This window comes from Dendrobates tinctorius, unplaced genomic scaffold (assembly GCF_039654945.1).
Source record: "Dendrobates tinctorius isolate UK_male_01 unplaced genomic scaffold, ASM3965494v1 ptg000102l, whole genome shotgun sequence".
In the NCBI taxonomy this organism is placed as follows: domain Eukaryota; kingdom Metazoa; phylum Chordata; class Amphibia; order Anura; family Dendrobatidae; genus Dendrobates; species Dendrobates tinctorius.
In genome coordinates, this window is record NW_027361770.1 from 35,563,546 (window position 1) to 35,584,615 (window position 21,070).

The following is a 21,070-nucleotide window of genomic DNA, read 5'->3' on the forward strand; positions in this document are numbered from 1 at the left end:
AACCCCGCCTCCCGCACATCTCTACCTCCACCTGGTGGTGAGTTATAGCCACTTCAAATACATCCGTCCTTTATATTTAACGATTTTATGATTAGTTTAAAAACGTCCGTCCTTTATGACTCACCCGGTATATACACACACACACACGCGTCAGTGACAAATACAATTAGTATAGTGTTTTTGTCTATAAATTATAGGGGGACCCCATGCCATTTTGTTCCTAGAAATAATCATGTATTAATTAAATACATGTCCATAATTTTGAACAAACACTATACAAATTGTATTTGTCAATAATGTGTATATATATATGTATATATATATATATAATTTGTATATATATATATATATATCTTTTTTAATATGTTTATATTATATATATTACATGTATATACAGCTCTGGCAAAAAATTTAAGAGACCATTGCGCAGTTTTATAAAAATCAGCTTCTCTACATGTCTGAGCCATTCCATTCCAGTGTCAGTGGAATGCCAACCAGAGTACACCTCATTCTACTTAATGCAAAAGTGTTTTGTTTCTAAATGATTATGAACTTGTTTTCTTAGCATTATTTGAGCTCTGCAAGCACTGCATTTTTTTGTTATTTTGACCATTTTTCATTTTCTGAAAATAAATACAAAATTTAGTGCTTGGAAATTCAAAGACATGCTATTAGTAGTTTATAGAATAAAAGAGCAATTTACATTTTACTCAAAAATATACCTATAAAGAGAAAAAATCAGACAAACTGAAAATTTTGCAGTGGTCTCTTATTTTTTGCCAGAGCTGTATATATTATATATGATATGTATGTGTGTGTATATATATATATATATATATATATATATATATATATATATATATACACTCACTGGCCACTTTATTAGGTACACCTGTCCAACTGTGTGTTAAGACTTAATTTCTAATCAGCCAATCACATGGCGGCAACTCAGTGCATTTAGGCATGTAGACATGGTCAAGACAATCTCCTGCAGTTCAAACCGAGCATCAGTATGGGGAAGAAAGGTGATTTGAGTGCCTTTGAACGTGGCATGATTGTTGGTGCCAGAAGGGCTGGTCTGAGAATTTCAGAAACTGCTGATCTACTGGGATTTTCACGCACAACCATCTCTAGGGTTTACAGAGAATGGTCCGAAAAAGAAAAAAAAACCAGTGAGCGGCAGTTCTGTGGCCGGAAATGCCTTGTTGATGCCAGAGGTCAGAGGAGAATGGGCAGACTGGTTCGAGCTGATAGAAAGGCAACAGTGACTCAAATTGCCACCCGTTACAACCAAGGTAGGCAGAAGAGCATCTCTGAACGCACAGTGCGTCGAACTTTGAGGCAGATGGGCTACAGCAGCAGAAGACCACACTGGGTACCACTCCTCTCAGCTAAGAACAGGAAACTGAGGCTACAATTTGCACAAGCTCATCGAAATTGGACAGTAGAAGATTGGAAAAACGTTGCCTGGTCTGATGAGTCTCGATTTCTGCTGCGACATTCGGATGGTAGGGTCAGAATTTGGCGTAAACAACATGAAAGCATGGATCCATCCTGCCTTGTATCAACGGTTCAGGCTGCTGGTGGTGGTGTCATGGTGTGGGGAATTTTTTCTTGGCACTCTTTGGGCCCCTTGGTACCAATTGAGCATCGTTGCAATGCCACAGCCTACCTGAGTATTGTTGCTGACCATGTCCATCCCTTTATGACCACAATGTACCCAACATCTGATGGCTACTTTCAGCAGGATAATGCGCCATGTCATAAAGCTCGAATCATCTCAGATTGGTTTCTTGAACATGACAATGAGTTCACTGTACTCAAATGGCCTCCTCAGTCACCAGATCTCAATCCAATAGAGCATCTTTGGGATGTGGTGGAACGGGAGATTCGCATCAGGGATGTGCAGCCGACAAATCTGCGCCAACTGTGTGATGCCATCATGTCAATATGGTCCAAAATCTCTGAGGAATGCTTCCAGCACCTTGTTGAATCTCTGCCACGAAGAATTGAGGCAGTTCTGAAGGCAAAAGGGGGTCCAACCCCTTACTAGCATGGTGTACCTAATAAAGTGGCCAGTGAGTGTATATATATATATAATGTATATTAGTTATATTAGATATTTATATATATGTATATGTATATATATATATTTTTTTTATGTGTATATATATATATATATATATATATATATATATATATATATTACATATATATTATATATATTATTTTATATGTGTATGTATGTATTCTGTGTGTATATATGTAATGTTTTGTGAGCTGTCAGTGTGATTTTACAGTAGTCGGACATGAATTGCCGGCTTTTCAAAGGACACCGGTGCGTAAAAATTGGACAGCATTCGCATGGAGCGAGTGCTGTGCAATTTTTTTCTCACACCCATTGACTTACATTGGCAAGTCTCGTCCGAGAATTGCAGCAATACGCAGCATGCGTATGTGACCTATTGAATAACATTGGTCCGAGTGCAATCCAATTTTTTATTGGATTGCACTCGTGCGTATTTCTCGCCAGTGAGTATGAGTCCAAAACAAAACTATGGTACTAAAATTTTGTAGATGTTTTCGTAAGTCTCTGTCACTCCAGCTCTATTCCTCGCTCAGTAATCCACCTCTTCCTGCTTGACGCATGCTTTTCCTTATCTCCTAGGCTGTCAGTCAAGCAGAAGGAGGCAGTGTTAGGCAGGGAATAAAGCTGGAGTAACACAGTTTTAAGATCAACAATAGATCTTCAGCCTCTTTTGCATTTCAATTTGAACATTGATTTTTCAGTAACGAAGTAACAGACTGGCCATGTAAAGTATTGATGGATTTGTCTTTGAAAGAGCTGCATGCACATATAAATAACTTGAGGAGTGAAATCCTGTTGACAGATTCCCTTTAAGGATTATACAGTATTGTAAATTTAGGTTTACATTTTCTATCATAACAATGGAAACAGCATTTGATATGGTAATACTCTGCTATAAAAAGGGGTCCACTACCTTTGACCCTAGTGAAAGCTTTAGAAAAACTGGTAACATATAACAAGGGAAAATCCATCAAACATATTAGTAAAGACGGTGGCTGGATTTTTTTAAATTGATTTATTTATTTTACTGCCATACTTACACGAGTTGTGTAATTTGATTAAACATTCCTTTGTGGAGTCTGTTATCACTTGTAAAATGGCAACTGCTTAAAAACAGAAAGAAATTCAGTATATATATATAATAAAATATTAATACTTACAATCAGTCTCTATTTTATAAGGCTGCATTCATATCCAGCTTTCATGATATTAACTGTAGTTCAGTCATTTTACTATTTTCCTGCACAATTTATTTTACTTACTGATATAACACCAAAGATGAGTGGATCATTTTGCGCAAATGCAGTACAAGTCAGTACTCCAGTCCGGCCGTGGACTGGAGCTGCACGAATTTCTTGACCTTCCGGGTTTCTTGGTGCAGTGTTTGATTTGCCGCCTAGCTTGATGTCATCCGTGCAGAGCACAGGTGATGAAGTGCCAGCACAGCAAATCATAAGATGAGCCTGGGATCCCAGAAGGTTCCGAAAATTATGCAGCTCCTGTCCATGGCCAGAGAGCACTGACCAAGACCTTCTACCAGGGTTGCACAAAGCGATCCGCTTATCACTATATAGCACCATTAATTTCCAGTGTTTTACAGACATCATACTAAATTTCCTACCAATATGTCTTTGGAAACACAGAAAGAACATACAAACATACAAACTCCTTACAGATGTTATCCCGAGCAGTGCAAGACTACAGTGCTAAGTAGAGATGAGCAAACCCGGACAGTAATGTTCGCCATCCGCACTGAGCACCTACTGTTTGGGCATAGACACTGAACAAGGACTTCACCAGGAAGTCCATATTACTGTTCGGGTTCAGCCCGCTAAACACTGGGTGTTTGTCACGCTGTCATGTGCATGACAGCGCGTCAAACCCTGTTCCTGATCGGCAGTAAAATCATCACCACTGGTCAGACAGCCACCTTTCCCATGCCGTGAAATGACAGCATGAGCCTGAAGCTGTGATCGGAGGTATAAAGTTTATCTCCGGTCACTGGTGTCAGATGATGGGACTACTGCTCCCATTAGTTGATGCCTGCTGCCGTTAACAAAGTGAGAGCAGGAGCTGCTGATGGGAGTATTCAACAGCCGGCGCCTGCAAAGTAAATAAATAATTAAAAAAAGTCTTGGGTTAGCCTGTATTTTTGATAACCAGCAAGGCAGAACTCAGCTGTCAGCTTCAGCAAGGCTGATTTTCAAGAATAAAGGGGTCCCCATACCATATTTTTAAATTATTTAATTAATTAATTTTAAAAATTTGTGTAGGGTCCCCCCATTTTTTTGACAACCAGCCAAGCTAAAGCAGACAGCTGGGGGCTGGTATTCTCAGGCTGGTAAGGGGCAGTGGATCTAGCGATGGCAACAGGGGTTCATAGTTGTGGGGTTGATGTCATCTTTGTATTGTCAGGTGACATCATGCCCACGAATTACTAATAAAGAGGCGTCTGTAAAACACCCATCCATTACTAATCCTATAGTTATATGGTAAAGAGTTCCCAGCCAGGCTGAACTGCATTGATCTTGGTGAGATCCCCGCTAGCACCATGAGACTTTCTCACTGTGCTAGCGGGGATCTCACTGAGGTCACCGCAGTTCAGCTCGGCTGAGAACGCAGCCTCAGTGACCGGCAGTAACCTTGATGACGTCATCACTAGTCACTGATGCTGCGCTAGTAGAAGCTCATTCACCAGTGGTTCTCAGCCTGGATGGTTGCATGTTGGCACTGTCCAGGCTGAAATCTATTCATCCCCCAGATATGGATTACGGCGTGGGACAGAACAACGGCTAGGTGAGGGATATTGTTGTTTTTTATTTTTGTTTTATTACAGGAGATGAGAGATTGACTGGAATTAGACGTTAGTATTAGTATAACTGTGTTAGTTATTTTTAAATAAATAAGTAAAAGTGTTTTGTTTTATTTCTAATAAAAGATTTTACTCTGGCTGTGTCTTTATTTACCATACAACTACAGGATTAGTAATGGATAGGTGTCTTATAGACGTCTCTCAATTAGTAATCCATGGGTTTGATGTCACCTGACAATACAAAGTGACATCAACCCAACATGCTACCCCTACAGGGCAAGTGGGAAGAGCCTGGACATGATGAGTAGATATAAAACATCACAGATGGGGATAAATAAAGATAAATGAGATACCGCTGATGAAGCAGTCTGAGGGACAGCGACACGCGTCGGACCAGAAGGACCTGAGGGTATGATATACTGATGGGGCTCATGTGATAGTGTGTATGGTGCACTTTTTTTCCCTATGTGTTCATGTAGTGCTGATTCTATGGGCTCATATAGTGGGAATTACATGTGATTTATATGGCCTATTATAGAGTGGATACGTGCACTTAACTAGGAGGCATGTCATTAGATATTATGCATTTTATTTAACTGTATAGTAGCCATGGCTCATTAGTCCTATCTTTTAGATAATGATACAGGGCATTAGACCATAGATTAGATTTAATAACACCAGCCCACCCAATTGTGAGGACTATTTCTAGGACATTAATATATGTTGTGAACCATGTACCAATTTGATATGGTCTAAATAATAAAAATAAAAAAATGCCTATATAGTTGTGCATAGTGTCCACTCAGCGGTATCTCATTTCTCTTTATTTATATCGATCTCTGATGTTCTATATCTACTCATCATGTCAGGTCTGATCTGCCTATGCATGTTGTGATTTTCACTTTGTTTTTATAGTGTATGTCTTTCTGTCTGTTGGGCATATATGTTCAATAAAAACTTTTTTGTATTGTGCATTTGGGCTGTGTGTGCACTGTTTTTTGCGCTTCTTTTCCTTGATACATTTAGTTTCCATCTACAGGTAACAGAGCTAAGCTCAGTGATTGGCTGCAGCCATCATATGATGTCACCATTACAGCCAAATCAACTAAGACATGAGGCTGCAGCAGGCCTCACTCACACTTCTCTTTAACCCCTTCACTACCAAGGGTGGTTTGCACGTTAACTACCGGGCCAATTTTTACAATTCTGACCACTGTACATTTATGAGGTCATAACTCTGGAACGCTTTCATGGATCCTGGTGATTCTGACATTGTTTTCTCGTGACATATTGTACTTCATGTTCGTGGTAAAATTGCATTCAAATAACTTGCGTTTATTTGTGAAAAAAATGGAAATTTGGCGAAAATTTTGAAAATTTCGCAATTTTCCAACTTTGAATTTTTATGCCCTTAAATCACAGCGATACGGCACACAAAAAACTTAATACATAACATTTCCCACATGTTTACTTTACATCAGCACAATTTTGCAACCAAAATTTTTTTTTGCTAGGAAGTTATAAGGGTTAAAATTTGACCAGCGATTTCTCATTTTTGCAACACCATTTTATTTTTAGGGACCACTTCACATTTGAAGCCACTTTGAGGGGTCTATATGATAGAAAATACCCAAAAGTGACACCATTCTAAAAACTGCACCCCTCAAGGTGCTTAAAACCACATTCAAGAAGTTTATTAACCCTTTAGGTGCGTCACAGGAATTTTTTGAATATTAAAAAAAAATGAACATTTAACTTTTTTTCACAAAAAAAATACTTCAGGTTCAATTTTCTTTATTTTACCAAGGGTAACAGGAGAAATTGGACTGCAAAAGTTATTGTGCAATTTGTCCTGACTACGCTGATACCTGATATGTGGGGGGGAACCACTGTTTCGGCGCATGGCAGAGCTCAGAATGGAAGGAGCGCCGTTTGACTTTTTCAATGCAAAATTGGCTGGAATTCAGATCGGACGCCATGTCACGTTTGGCGAGCCCCTGATGTACCTAAACAGTGGAAACCCCCCCCAAGTGACCCCATTTTGGAAACTAGACCCCCCAAGGAACTTATCTAGATATGTGGTGAGAACTTTGAACCCACAAGGGCTTCACAGAAGTTTATAACGTACAGCGGTACAATTAAAAAATCATATTTTTTCCACAAAAATGATCTTTTCACCCTCAATTCTTATTTTTCCAAAAGTAACAGGACCCTAAAAGATATTGTGCAATTTATCCTGAGTACGCTGATACCCCACATGTGGGTGTAAACCACTATTTGGGCGTATGGCAGAGCTCGGAAGGGAAGCAGCGCCATTTGACGTTTTTGGCTGGAATTGAGATCGGACACCATGTCGCATTAGGAAAGCCCCTGATGTACCAAAACAGTAGAAACCCCCCACAAATGACACCATTTTGGAAACTAGACCCCCCAAGGAACTTATCTAGATGTGTGGTGAGCACTTTGAACCCCCCAGTGCTTCACTGAAGTTTATAACGTCCGGGCGTGAAAATAAAAAAATCGTATTTTTTCCACAAACATGATCTTTTAGTCCCCATTTTTTTATTTTCCCAAGGGTAACAGGAGAAATTGGACCCCAAAAGTTGTTGTCCAATTTGTCCTGAGTACGCTGATACCTCATATGTGGGAGAAAACTACTGTATGGGCACACGTCGGGGCTCGGAAGGGAAGTAGTGACGTTTTGGAATGCAGACTTTGATGGAATGGTCTGCGGGTGTCATGTTGCGTTTGGAGAGCCCCTGATGTACCTAAACAGTGGAAACCCCCCACAAGTGACCCCATTTTGGAAACTAGACCCCCTAATGAACTTATCTAGATGTGTGGTGAGCACTTTGAACCCCCCCAGTGCTTCACAGAAGTTTATAACGACCGGGCGTGAAAATAAAAAAATCATATTTTTTCCACAAACATGATCTTTTAGTCCCCATTTTTTTATTTTCCCAAGGGTAACAGGAGAAATTGGACCCCAAAAGTTGTTGTCCAATTTGTCCTGAGTACGCTGATACCTCATATGTGGGAGAAAACTACTGTATGGGCACACGTCGGGGCTCGGAAGGGAAGTAGTGACGTTTTGGAATGCAGACTTTGATGGAATGGTCTGCGGGTGTCATGTTGCGTTTGGAGAGCCCCTGATGTACCTAAACAGTGGAAACCCCCCACAAGTGACCCCATTTTGGAAACTAGACCCCCTAATGAACTTATCTAGATGTGTGGTGAGCACTTTGAACCCCCCCAGTGCTTCACAGAAGTTTATAACGACCGGGCGTGAAAATAAAAAAATCGTATTTTTTCCACAAACATGATCTTTTAGTCCCCATTTTTTTATTTTCCCAAGGGTAACAGGAGAAATTGGACCCCAAAAGTTGTTGTCCAATTTGTCCTGAGTACGCTGATACCTCATATTTGGGAGAAAACTACTGTATGGGCACACGTCGGGGCTCGGAAGGGAAGTAGTGACGTTTTGGAATGCAGACTTTGATGGATTGGTATGCGGGTGTCATGTGCGTTTGGAGAGCCCCTGATGTACCTAAACTATTGAAACTCCCCACAAGTGACCCCATTTTGGAAACTAGACCCCCCACGGAGCTTATCTAGATGTGTGGAGAGCACTTTGAACCCCCAAGTGCTTCACAGAAGTTTATAACGCCTGGGCGTGAAAATAAAAAAAACATTTTTTTCCGCAAAATTATATTTTTGCCCCCAGTTTTTTATTTTCCTAAGGGTAACAGGAGAAATTGGACCCCAAAAGTTGTTTTGTAATTTGTCCTGAGTAGGCTGATACCCTACATGTGGGGGTAAAACACTGTTTGGGCACATGGCAGAGCTTGGAAGGGAAGGAGCACATTTGACTTTTTCAACGCAGAATTGGCTGGAATTGAGATCAGACGCCATGTTGCCTTTGGAGAGCACCTGATGTGCCCAAACAGTGGAAACCCCCAATTATAACTCCAACCCTAACCTCAACACACCCCTAACCCTAATCTGAGCCCTAGCCCTAACCCTATCCCTAACCCTAACCCTAGCCCTAACCCTAGCCCTAACCCTAACCCTAGCCTTAACCCTAGCCCTAGCCCTAACCCTAGCCCTAACCCTAGCCCTAACCCTACCCTAACCCTAACCCTAGCGGGAAAATGGAAATAAATACATTTTCTTTTAGTTTTATTATTTTTCTCTAACTAAGGGGGTGATAACGGGGGGTTTGATTTACGATTTATGGTGGTTTTTATGTTTGGCGGCTGTCGCACGCTAAAAGACGCTTTTTATTGTAAAAATAGTTTTTGCATCACCACATATTGTGAGCTATAATTTTTCCATATTTTGACCCACCGAGTCATGTGAGGTCTTATTTTTTGCGGGACGAGTTGACGTTTTTATTGGTACCATTTTCGGGCACGTGACATTTTTTGATCGCTTTTTATTCCGATTTTTGGGATACAGAATGAACAAAAACCAGCTTTTCATGAATTTCTTTTGGGGGGTGCGTTTACACCGTTCCGCGTGCGGTAAAATTGATAACGCGTTTTTATTCTTCGGGTCAGTACGGTTACAGCGATACCTCATTTAGGTCGTTTTTTTATGTTTTGTCGGTTTTTTGCAATGAAAACAATTTTATATAAAAAATAATTATTTTTGTATCGCTTTATTCTGCGAGCTATAACTTTTTTATTTTTTTGCGGATGATGCTGTATGGTGGCTCGTTTTTTGCGGGACAAGATGACGTTTTCAGCGGTACCATGGATATTTATATGCGTCTTTTTGATCGCGCGTTATTGCACTTTTTGTTCGGTGGTATGATAATAAATCATTATTTTTTGCTTCGTTTTTTATTTTTATTTTTTAAGGGGTTCGCTAAAGGGGTTAACTAATGGGACAGTTTTATAGGGCAGGTCATTACGGACGCGGCGATACCAAATATGTGTACTTTTATTGTTTTGTTTTTTTTTTATTTTCAAAAAATGGATTTATTGGGGAATATTTTTTTTTTTTTAACTAATTTATTTAGCGATTTTTTTTAAATTATTTTTAACACTTTTTTTTTTTTTTTTTTTACTTTATTACCTTGTCCCAGGTGGGACATCACTGTCCTGTGACAGATCGCTGATCTGTCACATCACAGATCACTGTGACAGATCAGCGATCTGTCACAGGCACTGCTGCAGACTTCCTCATGCCTGCGCTTTGCAGGCACTGAGGAAGCCAGCTTCCTCAGGCCCCCGAAGGCCCCCGTCGCCATCTTGGATTCGGGGGCCTGGAGGAAGGGAGTCCCCCGCAGCAGCGCTGCACATTGCGCTGCCGTGGGGGGCTCAGGGAAGCACGGAGGGAGCCCCCTCCCTGCCGATGCTTCCCTTTAACCCCCGGTACACCGCGATCGCGTTTGATCGCGGTGTGCAAGGGGTTAACGTGTCGGGGGCGGTCCGTGACCGCCCCTGACACATTGTGCCGGGTGTCAGCTATGATAATTAGCTGACACTCGGCCGCGATCAGCGGCGCTCACCACGTGGGCGCCGCTGATCGCGATGACGTAATATTCCGTCCATGGTAATTAGGTCCATGGTCACATGGACGGAATATTACGTCAATTGTAGGTAAGGGGTTAAATAGTGAGAGTGCAATCCGATAAATCGGATTGCACTCAGACCAATGCTATTGGTCATGATAACATGCAAAAAGGGACGACAAGTCTTGGGAAATAGTGCCCCATCAACTAGTCAAAGGGATAATTTACATAAGAACAACGGAGGATATAAATACTTTTTTCTAACATGTGTTTAGGTGACTAAATAGGATAATGGGCTGGTTAGGAAGGAAATTTAGCAATAAATACACAAATGCTTGTGGGTTGGAGGGCATGTGGGACCTGACAGGTACCCTTTAAGACCTCTCAAGCTCCAAGAGACCCCCCCCCCATCTACAAATTACCTGAAGTCTTTAAATATCTTCTCAATCTCAGATTCCTAACTATCAATATACCACACTTAAGGGCCTGTCACACTAAGCGATATCGCTAGCAATATCGCTATAACTTGTGACGTTATAGCGACATTGCTAGTAATATTGCTATGTGTGATACTTACCTCTAACCGGCTCCCCCGCTGGTTATCGCTGATCGCGCGAGAACGTCCTGGACTGTTTCTCGTCGTCAGCTTCCTGCCGGGCTTCCTGTGGAGAGACGAGCGTGGACGCGGGCGGGAGGACGTCAGGATCGCCTAGTGTGACAGGTAAGTAGCGACCCCCGACCCCTGCGATGTCGCTGGTGAGATCTGCCTGTGTGGCAGCTCACTAGCGACCACTTAGCGATGCATCAGCGATCCTGACCGCGTCATATCGCTGGTCGGGATCACTGGTGCATCGCTAAGTGTGACAGTACCTTTAATGTCTAGGTCAATACAAACCATCAACCACTGTTTGATTTTTTTAAGATAGCACGGCGGTATTAAAGGTGTTCCATATTTTGGGGTATCACATGTGAAGCAGTAAACTTATAGTCATGTGCACTATGGTAATGACCCCAGGTTACCAGCATACTTTTTATGACCATAATATATATATAAAGTGCATTATATGCAAAAGAAAGGGACCTTGCTATAGTGAAGGTTAACAATGGTTTAGTCTCTAGAAAGTAATGAAAGTGATCATATGGTAGAGATCACAATTATACTGAGAGTACTTGGTACTGTATATCCTTTTCGCCCTTCCACCTAGAGTGGCATGTACAGTTGTGACCAAAAGTATTGACACCCCTGCAATTCTGTCAGATAATACTCCGTTTCTTCCTGAAAATGATTGCAAACACAAATTCTTTGGTATTATTATCTTCATTTAATTTGTCTTAAATGAAAAAACACAAAAGAGAATGAATCAAAAAGCAAAACATTGATCATTTTACACAAAACTCCCAAAATGGGCCAGACAAAAATATTGGCACCCTCAGCCTAATACTTGGTTGCACAACCTTTAGCCAAATTAACTGCGACCAACTGCTTCCGGTAACCATCAATGCCATTTTTAGATCTCTCCACAGGTGTTCTATGGAATTCAGGTCTGGACTCATTGCTGGCCACCTTAGAAGTCTCCAGTGCTTTCTCTCAAACCATTTTCTAGTGCTTTTTGAAGTGTGTTTTGGGTCATTGTCCTGCTGGAAGACCCATGACCTCTGAGGGAGACCCAGCTTTCTCACACTGGGCCCTACATAATGCTGCAAAATTTGTTGGTAGTCTTCAAACTTCATAATGCCATGCACACGGTCAAGCAGTCCAGTGCCAGAGGCAGCAAAGCAACCCCAAAACATCAGGGAACCTCCACCATGTTTGACTGTAGGGACCGTGTTCTTTTCTTTGAATGCCTCTTTTTTTCTCCTGTAAACTCTATGTTGATGCCTTTGCCCAAAAAGCTCTACTTTTGTCTCATCTGACCAGAGAACATTCTTCCAAAACGTTTTAGGCTTTTTCAGGTAAGTTTTGGCAAACTCCAGCCTGGCTTTTTTTATGTCTCGGGGTAAGAAGTGGGATCTTCCTTGGTCTCCTACCATACAGTCCCTTTTCATTCAGACGCCGACGGATAGTACGGGTTGACACTGTTGTACCCTCGGACTGCAGGGCAGCTTGAACTTGTTTGGATGTTAGTCAAGGTTCTTTATCCAACATCCGCACAATCTTGCGTTGAAATCTCTTGTCAATTTTTCTTTTCCGTCCACATCTAGGGAGGTTAGCCACAGTGCCATGGGCTTTAAACTTCTTGATGACACTGCGCACCGTAGACACAGGAACATTCAGGTCTTTGGAGATGGACTTGTAGCCTTGAGATTGCTCATGTTTCCTCACAATTTGGTTTCTCAAGTCCTCAGACAGTTCTTTGGTCTTCTTTCTTTTCTCCATGCTCAATGTGGTACACACAAGGACACAGGACAGAGGTTGAGTCAACTTTAATCCATATCAACTGGCTGCAAGTGTGATTTAGTTATTGCCAACACCTGTTAGGTGCCACAGGTAAGTTACAGGTGCTGTTAATTACACAAATTAGAGAAGCATCACATGATTTTTCAAACAGTGCCAATACTTTTGTCCGCCCTCTTTTTTATGTTTGGTGTGGAATTATATCCAATTTGGCTTTAGGACAATTCTTTTTGTGTTTTTTCATTTAATACAAATTAAATGAAGATAATAATACCAAAGAATTTGTGTTTGCAATCATTTTCAGGAAGAATCTGAGTATTATCTGACAGAATTGCAGGGGTAACTCAAATTAACCTGATTTTGAAGCAATACCACAAAAAACACGTGAAGAGAAAAAAAAAAAAAAATAAATAAATATTTTTTATATATAACAATAAATAATAAAATGGTTATAATTCTATTAGTATACCTTTTTCAACATGTATAAGTGTGTGCCACTGGAAGAATGGTAGACCATTCGAGAAAAGATTTGTAAACCGAATCAAAAGAAAGACCCGAATTTTTTGGTCAAAAAATGTAAAAATTAAATAAAATATATAAATAATAAAAAAGTCATAAAACAGATATAAGATTAAAATACCTTTATTGAGTAATAGTAATACAAATATATATAAAAAAGATGTGTGCTCAAAAGAATTTTATATACACCTATATAGGTTAATAAAGCACAGCGTTCCCCATTAATAAACAACTATATTTTATCCCTCTATACATTGGCTCCTTGACGAAGGATTCATTCCGAAACGTACGTCGGGCCTGTGTAGCTCATCCAGCAGCGTTCCTCTAAGGTATATACCCTCTATTCTTCCCTCCTTTCCCCCACACTCACCTTTTTATTTTTGGATTTTGCATTTTTTGCACTTTATACCATCACATTGGTTCCTCTCTTTGTTGATTATTTTGCATCACCACATGGTTCTATGCACAGACACTTGTTTGAGCCTATATGGGCTCCGTATATTCTATGTCACTCCTTTAAGGAGCCAATGTATAGAGGGATAAAATATAGTTGTTTATTAATGGGGAACGCTGTGCTTTATTAACCTATATAGGTGTATATAAAATTCTTTTGAGCACACATCTTTTTTATATATATTTGTATTACTATTACTCAATAAAGGTATTTTAATCTTATATCTGTTTTATGACTTTTTTATTATTTATATATTTTATTTAATTTTTACATTTTTTGACCAAAAAATTCGGGTCTTTCTTTTGATTCGGTTTACAGAATTGCAGGGGTGTCAATACTTTTGGCCACAACTGTAATAGTTTGGGAACCCCTTTTCAAAATTAGTGCTATTGTAAACAAATCTAAGATGAAATTATCTCTAAAAGGTCTAAAGTTAAAGATGACGCATATCCTTTGTATTTTAGGCAAAAAAAGTAGTAATTTTTTACATTCTAACCTTGTGTAAAAAAAAACCCAGCAGCCATGGGTTCAGTGACGTAACTACAAAGTTATGGGAACTTTCAAATGGGCCCCCTTCATGCCAAAATGTTTACATTATTTACCCTCACAATTGTTCTATTTAATGCGCTATTGGGGATAGCATACAAGGTATATACAGTCCAAAATTCTGTTTTGATTCGGCAGCTGGTCAGTGCACAGCTCAGTAAATGCTGCTGCACTCCAGATCTCCACAGATCTAGAGGGACACCAATAAATTCTTACAAAAATACATCAGTTTACTTACAGTACAGTACTAGGGAATCTTGTTTTAAATGTCAGCATGCCAAATGTAAACCCAAAAAAGATCTTGCCAGCGCTCACTTGGCATAAACGTGAGCATCAGCAAACATAACAATGACATTGCTGGAATGTCACCGATGGGGGATGTCAGCATGTGAATTATTTTTACTTTACATAAGATACTTCAGCATTTACAGGGAACATGTCACCTACTTTATGCCCCCAAACCTATGACAACCTGTCCCTGCAGCTTCCTAGTACATTCCTAATCATCCCTGTCTGACCTAGTACTGTCCTGTAATTGCTGAGAAAAATGATTTTCTAACTTACTTAGATTGTGAGCCCCATCGGGGGCAGTGATGATAATGTGTGCAAATTGTAAAGCGCTGCGGAATATGTTAGCGTTATATAAAAATAAAGATTATTATTAACTTACATGTCCCTATGCTAAATAGGGTGATGTCTTCAGAAGTGCAGGCAATCTGGGCGTTCATGTCCTCCCTCGCTCTAATTCCAAGCGCACTCCCAGCGTTTGAAATCTGTGTGCTGTTTCTTCCTGGTATGACGCTGCAGCGCATCATTTCCTGTCCTGTGCAGTGTGGGGGTGTATAGGGTGTACTGATCGGCTCCGCAGCATGTGCACTGCACATTCTGAAGCTGGCGAGTACACCCAATACTCCCCCACAATGCACAGGACCAGAAATGACGCAGACGCGCATCATAACAGTGTAAGGCAGCGGTAGCAACCTACGACGTATGACCCACATAATTCAAACACAAAAGTCTCTTTAATGTGTTTCCTCAATGCATTAAAAGTCCAATCCACACAAATGCATATAACATCAGTGCATATAACTGGTATCCATTTCATCATTTTCAGAAATATATTATATGGCAACTTTCATTTTATAGACACTAAACACGCCAGTCTTTCTTTGACTAGTTCCCGTGGGTGTCTATGCGCCGTATCCAAGACTCTATTCACACAGCATTACATGTTGCAGGCACTACACAAGCTAGTCCTCCTCTGACTAGTTCCCGTGGGTGTCTTGCACCGCTGCATCACAGTCTCTTTACTCACACAGCCGTACACAGTCCAGGATATCCTCCGGATTGCAGTCAAGCACCATATCAACCTGTTTTGCAATCGTTACACACGTCAGTCTACTTTCGGGCACAGGACACCCACCTCCGGTTCACCTCCGAGCACAGGACTGTCCACAACCGAGACCAGTCACCATGGACAGCTTGCATCTTTGTGTACACTGCGGGTTGCCAGGCCTCACTCTGGTTCTGACACACCTGAGACTCACTAAGCACTCCCTCGGACCTCACTAACCCTTTCCTGCAGGGCTTTTAGCACAGAAACCTGTGGCTTTCAGCCACATGGAAAACCTGGATCCGGAAAGGAACAAACTGCAACACTATCATACTGCAAACTGTTTCAAACACAACATCCAGAGCAGGCTTTCCCTACCTCTGTCTTGGACACTTATATGTCGAAGACTAACACTTACTTTTATTATCAGTCTGCATTGCAGTCAAAGCTACACCCGTGACTGCTATGCACACCTATGGCCTTCATACACCTCCGTGCATATCCTGGGGAGACTACACAGCAACCCCTACCTGTGACATCGGTCACTGCTTCCCCATTGCAATCTCAGCTACGCCTGTGACTGCAATGCATCCTCATAGCCTCAATAGGCCTCCGTGTGTATTCTGGGGAGAACACACAGCGCCCCATAGCTGTAACAGGTGTCACTGCCGCACACCAGGAAGAAACAGCCAGGGGTGAACCTAGCCTCTGTGCTGCCTGAGGCGAAGTGCAGAACGCATACCCATAGTAATTTTTTTAAAATCGGTAATAATTAAAAATTAGGACAATAGTGGACATTTTAATTTAGAGAAATAGAAAAAAAGATGTCCTAATACAAGGATGTCAGCGCCATCACACACACACATACAATAATTTCACAGAAGAATTCAGAATAAGGGTCATTAATTGCAATGTCAGGCTTGGCACAAGCATACAGACACACAATGATGGCTGGCAGCTGTGACCCTGTAGGCAGACACAGTCCTGCATCCTGATAGCACAGGAGGCAGACACTGATTGCCAACCTATTAGCTTTGGCACACGCCTACAAAACTATGGGCAGCTCCAATGTGGCCGCTGCCTGGCACTAACTAGTTAGATATGTCCACCATGCAGCACCATCCACACACCAAATGCAACAACCTGCAGTCTGAGCATCAACAAGCCGCCACTGTACTAACCTGGTAAAATGGCGCATCTTCCCCAACAGACCATGCCTCCTTCTCCTGAAACGCTTAGCCAATCACAAGCTCCACACAGGGGCTGTCCGGATGTAATAGCAGGGGACTTCCCATTGGGTTGAGTAAGGGATGTGAAAGCGGGAAGCGGGACAAGCACACCTGACGCTCAGAAGAAACATGGCTGAATGCCTTTATGTACCGAGGGGCAGCATTGGACTGGTGTGTAAGTTATGGGTAATCTGTCCTACAGCAGAGACATATGTGAAAGGGACAATGCATCCTGCATCAGGGCGTACAAAGAGATCATAGATGAGGCCCCAAAGCAAAAGTTCTCATTGCTCCCCACCCCCCAAAACAAAATTGTCTGGGTCACATATGTACATATCTCACAACTTTGCTGCCATTACAAAGTAAATTTCCTTCTATTGAAGTCTCCAGATTCCTCTTTCATTGCCCCCATAAATTATGATGCCAACAAAGGAGCCCCACAAAAACTATGACCTCCCCACAGTGATTTCTCCACACGTGCATTATGATGACCTTAATGTACCCCCTCAACTATCCCACCACAGAACAATCCCCAACTGTGAGCCCCAGACAGCTCTCCATACTGTATTACAGGACCTACGTACAGTATAATGGCCCCCAACACAGCCCTCCATAAAGTATAAAGGCTTCCTCATAGTCCTTCAAGTATTATCATGCCCTCACACAGAGCCCTCCAAATATTATAATTACTTCCATATAGTATAATTGGCTTTATATAGTCCTCCATATATTATAATGCACCAACCATAGTCTTCCATATAGCATAATGCACCCCCACAGTCCTCCATATAGTATAATGCACCCCCATATAGTATATTGCACCTCCCATAGCCCTCCATATACAGTAGTACAGTATATTGCCAGCGTGCAAGATTGTATAAAAGGCAAGGATACAACCTTTGACGTATTTGAACGTCAAAGGTGGTGAAGGGGTAAAATTACATTATATACTTGTATACAGCACACATATACTGGACAACACATGCTCATTACATACACATCATACAGTCACATAGACACACACATCATACATGTCCTTAGTACACACATGCTATATAACAGATTCACAACAGGTACACATCATATACACAGAACATGCATGCAGGAAAAGTGTATATACACACACACTTCAGTATACTCAAATGATATCTAAACACACAAACAGACACATCCCCCCACACACAACCCCCCCCACACACAGAGGCACAACCCACACACACACAGAGACACAACCCACACATACAGGCACACAACCCACTCACACGCAGACACACACAAAGACACAACCCACACACAGTCAACACAGAGACAACTTACACATACAACCCACACTGACAAACAACAGACAACCAACACACCACACAGAGAGACACAACCCACACACCACACAACATGGAGACACAACAACACACAATCACACAGAGAGACACAATCCACACACACAGACACACTACCCACACACACGCAGACACACCACAGACATAACCACAGACACAACCCACACCGACACACACACAACCCACACCACAGACACAACACACACAGAGACGCAACCTACACAGAGAGACACAACCCACAGAGAGATACAACACACACACGCAGACACACATACAAACACAACCCACAAACAGACACAAACCACACACAGACTCAACCCACACACAGACACAACCCACACACAGACACAGACAACCCACACACAGACACAACCCACACACAGACACAAAACCCACACAGACACACAACGCACACACACAGACACAACTCCCTCCCACACAGACACAACCCCCACACACAGACACACAACCCACAAGCACACAACCCACACACACACACATCACCCACACACAGACACAACCCACACATAGAAACATAGCCAACACAGTGAGACAAAACTCACACAAAAGGACACAACCCACACAGAGAGACAGAACCTACCCAGACACAACCCACACACAGACACAATCACAACCCACACACTTCACACACACACACACACACACACAACCCCCTCACACACACAACCCACACAGAGACACAACACACATAATCCACACACAACACAAACACATGGAGACACACACTCCTCTGTGCTACAGGGGTGGGGGCTGGTGTACATGTGCAGCTTCTCCTGCTCACAGCAGCTGAGCCCCACATCCACTCTCTCTGCGGGGACTGCCCAGCAGGAGATCTGTCACTTTGTGGATTGGAGCCGCTTCTCCTCGGTATCTTCCAGCACAGGTGGCTCCTCTGATCTTATTTCCTGGCTCTCACTTCTTCCCTCCAAAGACGCACCATGCAGGAGGACAGGAGCACTGGCCAATCAGCTCTTCTTTTAGTGATGTGAGAGCGTTCATTGGCCAGAGTTCTTCTGCTGCAGAACACTTCCCCTCTCTGAGTTGCTGAACCCTTAGGGTAAAAGCCACCGCACAACCGTAATCATTTAAGTTCATATCCCCTCAGTATGAAGCGGGCAGTGGCACAGCAGGAGATAGCAGGATGTCAGGGAGAGAAAAGCGGCTAAATGCAAGTGCAAGCTGGCATCTGAAAGAACGACCCCTCGCAGATGCCGCCCCCTTTTTATCTGCAGGTGGCACCACCTGAGGCAATCGAGTCAAGTTACTCATGATAGGTGCACCCCTGGAAACAGCACACAGATTTCAAACGCCCCTGCATGGGTTCTTCTAAGCGGCTGCCTAGGACTCTGAAAATGAAAATGGTGGAGGTCCATAAAGCAGGAGAAAGGCTTTAAGAAGATAGCAAAGCGTTTTCAAGTTGGCCTTTCCTAAGTTTGAAATGTAATTAAGAAATGGCAGTTAACAGGAATAGAGGTCAAGATAACGTATGGAAGACAAAGCAAAATTTCAGTGACAACTGCTAGTAGGATTGCTAGAGAGGCAAATCAGAACCCCTGCTTGACTACAAAATACCTTCTGAAAGATTTAGCAGTTGTACATTGTTCTACTGTTCAGAGACACCTGCACAAACAAGGCCTTCATGGAAGCGTCATCAGACAAAACCCCTCCTTTGTCCTCACCATAATTTTCAGTTTCAGAAGTATGCAAATTAATATCTAAACAAGCCTGATGCATTTTGGAAACAAGTCCTATGGACCGATGAGGTTAAAATAGAACTCTTTAGCCACAATGATCAAAGGTATGTGTGGAGAAGAAAGGGAACAGAATTTAAGAAAAAGAACATCTCACCAACCATTAAGTATGGGGGTGGATCAATCTTGCTTTGGGGATGTGTTGAAGCAAATGGCACAGGGAACATTTCACGCGTAGAGGGAAGAATGGATTCAATTCAGTTTCAACAAATTCTTAATGGAAAGAGTACCATGTGTAAAAAAAATGAAGTTGATAACAGGATGGTTTCTACAAATGGATAATGATGCCAAACACAAGTCAAAATCCACAATAGACTACATCAAAATGCGCAAGCTGAAGGTTTCATAAGGGCCCTCACGGTCCCCCAATCTGAACATCATTGAAAATCTGTGGCTAGACCTCAAAATAGCAGTGCATGCAAGACGACCCAGGAATCTCACAGAACTGGACGAATTTTCCAAGGAAGAATGGATGAAAATCCTTCAAGCAAGAATTGAAAGACTATTGGCTGACTGCAAAAAGCATTTACAAGCTGTGATACTTTCAAAAGGGGCCAAAACTTTTGCATTGGCTCATTTAACTTCTTGTATTTTTAAATGAAAATATATCTAAACATATATTTGAAGCCAGCGATGATTGGCCACAGGGATCGAGTGACATAACAATGTCACAGAATCCCTGGGAGAAAAATTCTGACACCGATGGAAAGGCACTGGAAGCAAGTAGTGGATGACCTCTTTAGCGGGTTTTTTTTTTCTGAGTGTGAGTAGTTCAAGTGCAGGCTAATTAATTAATTTTAATTTCTTGCAATTTAATTTACCGTAAGTCTTTTAAACTTTGTTCACTTAAAAATAAACCATGTTATGATTAAAAACACAGGCCGCATCAGAAACATATTAGAGGCCTCACTAAAATACAAGCAGTTTGAATGGATTATCAAAAAAAGGATGTTTCTATGAATTTATTGCAGTTTACAGTGAATGCAGCTGATGTCTTCATATCAGAATTATGGGCTGTAGACGTGGATCGCTTATAACTATAATGATTTCGTATGGTTTTCCGATG

General features: G+C 41.7%; 1 long non-coding RNA gene across 2 annotated transcripts in view; it reads right to left on the minus strand.

Annotated features, from left to right (window-relative positions):
• LOC141099818 (uncharacterized) overlaps nucleotides 1–21,070 on the minus strand; it is a 94,057-nt gene that overhangs the window by 4,144 nt on the left and 68,843 nt on the right. The window contains exons 1-2 of one of the 2 annotated variants that reach the window (XR_012234535.1): nucleotides 15,757–15,880; nucleotides 3,130–3,192 (exon numbers count right to left, since the gene is read on the minus strand). This is a non-coding gene — a long non-coding RNA (uncharacterized lncRNA). Of the gene's footprint in view, nucleotides 1–3,129; nucleotides 3,193–15,756; nucleotides 15,881–21,070 lie in introns of those variants that run through there. The other variant, XR_012234534.1, reaches the window with a different exon arrangement.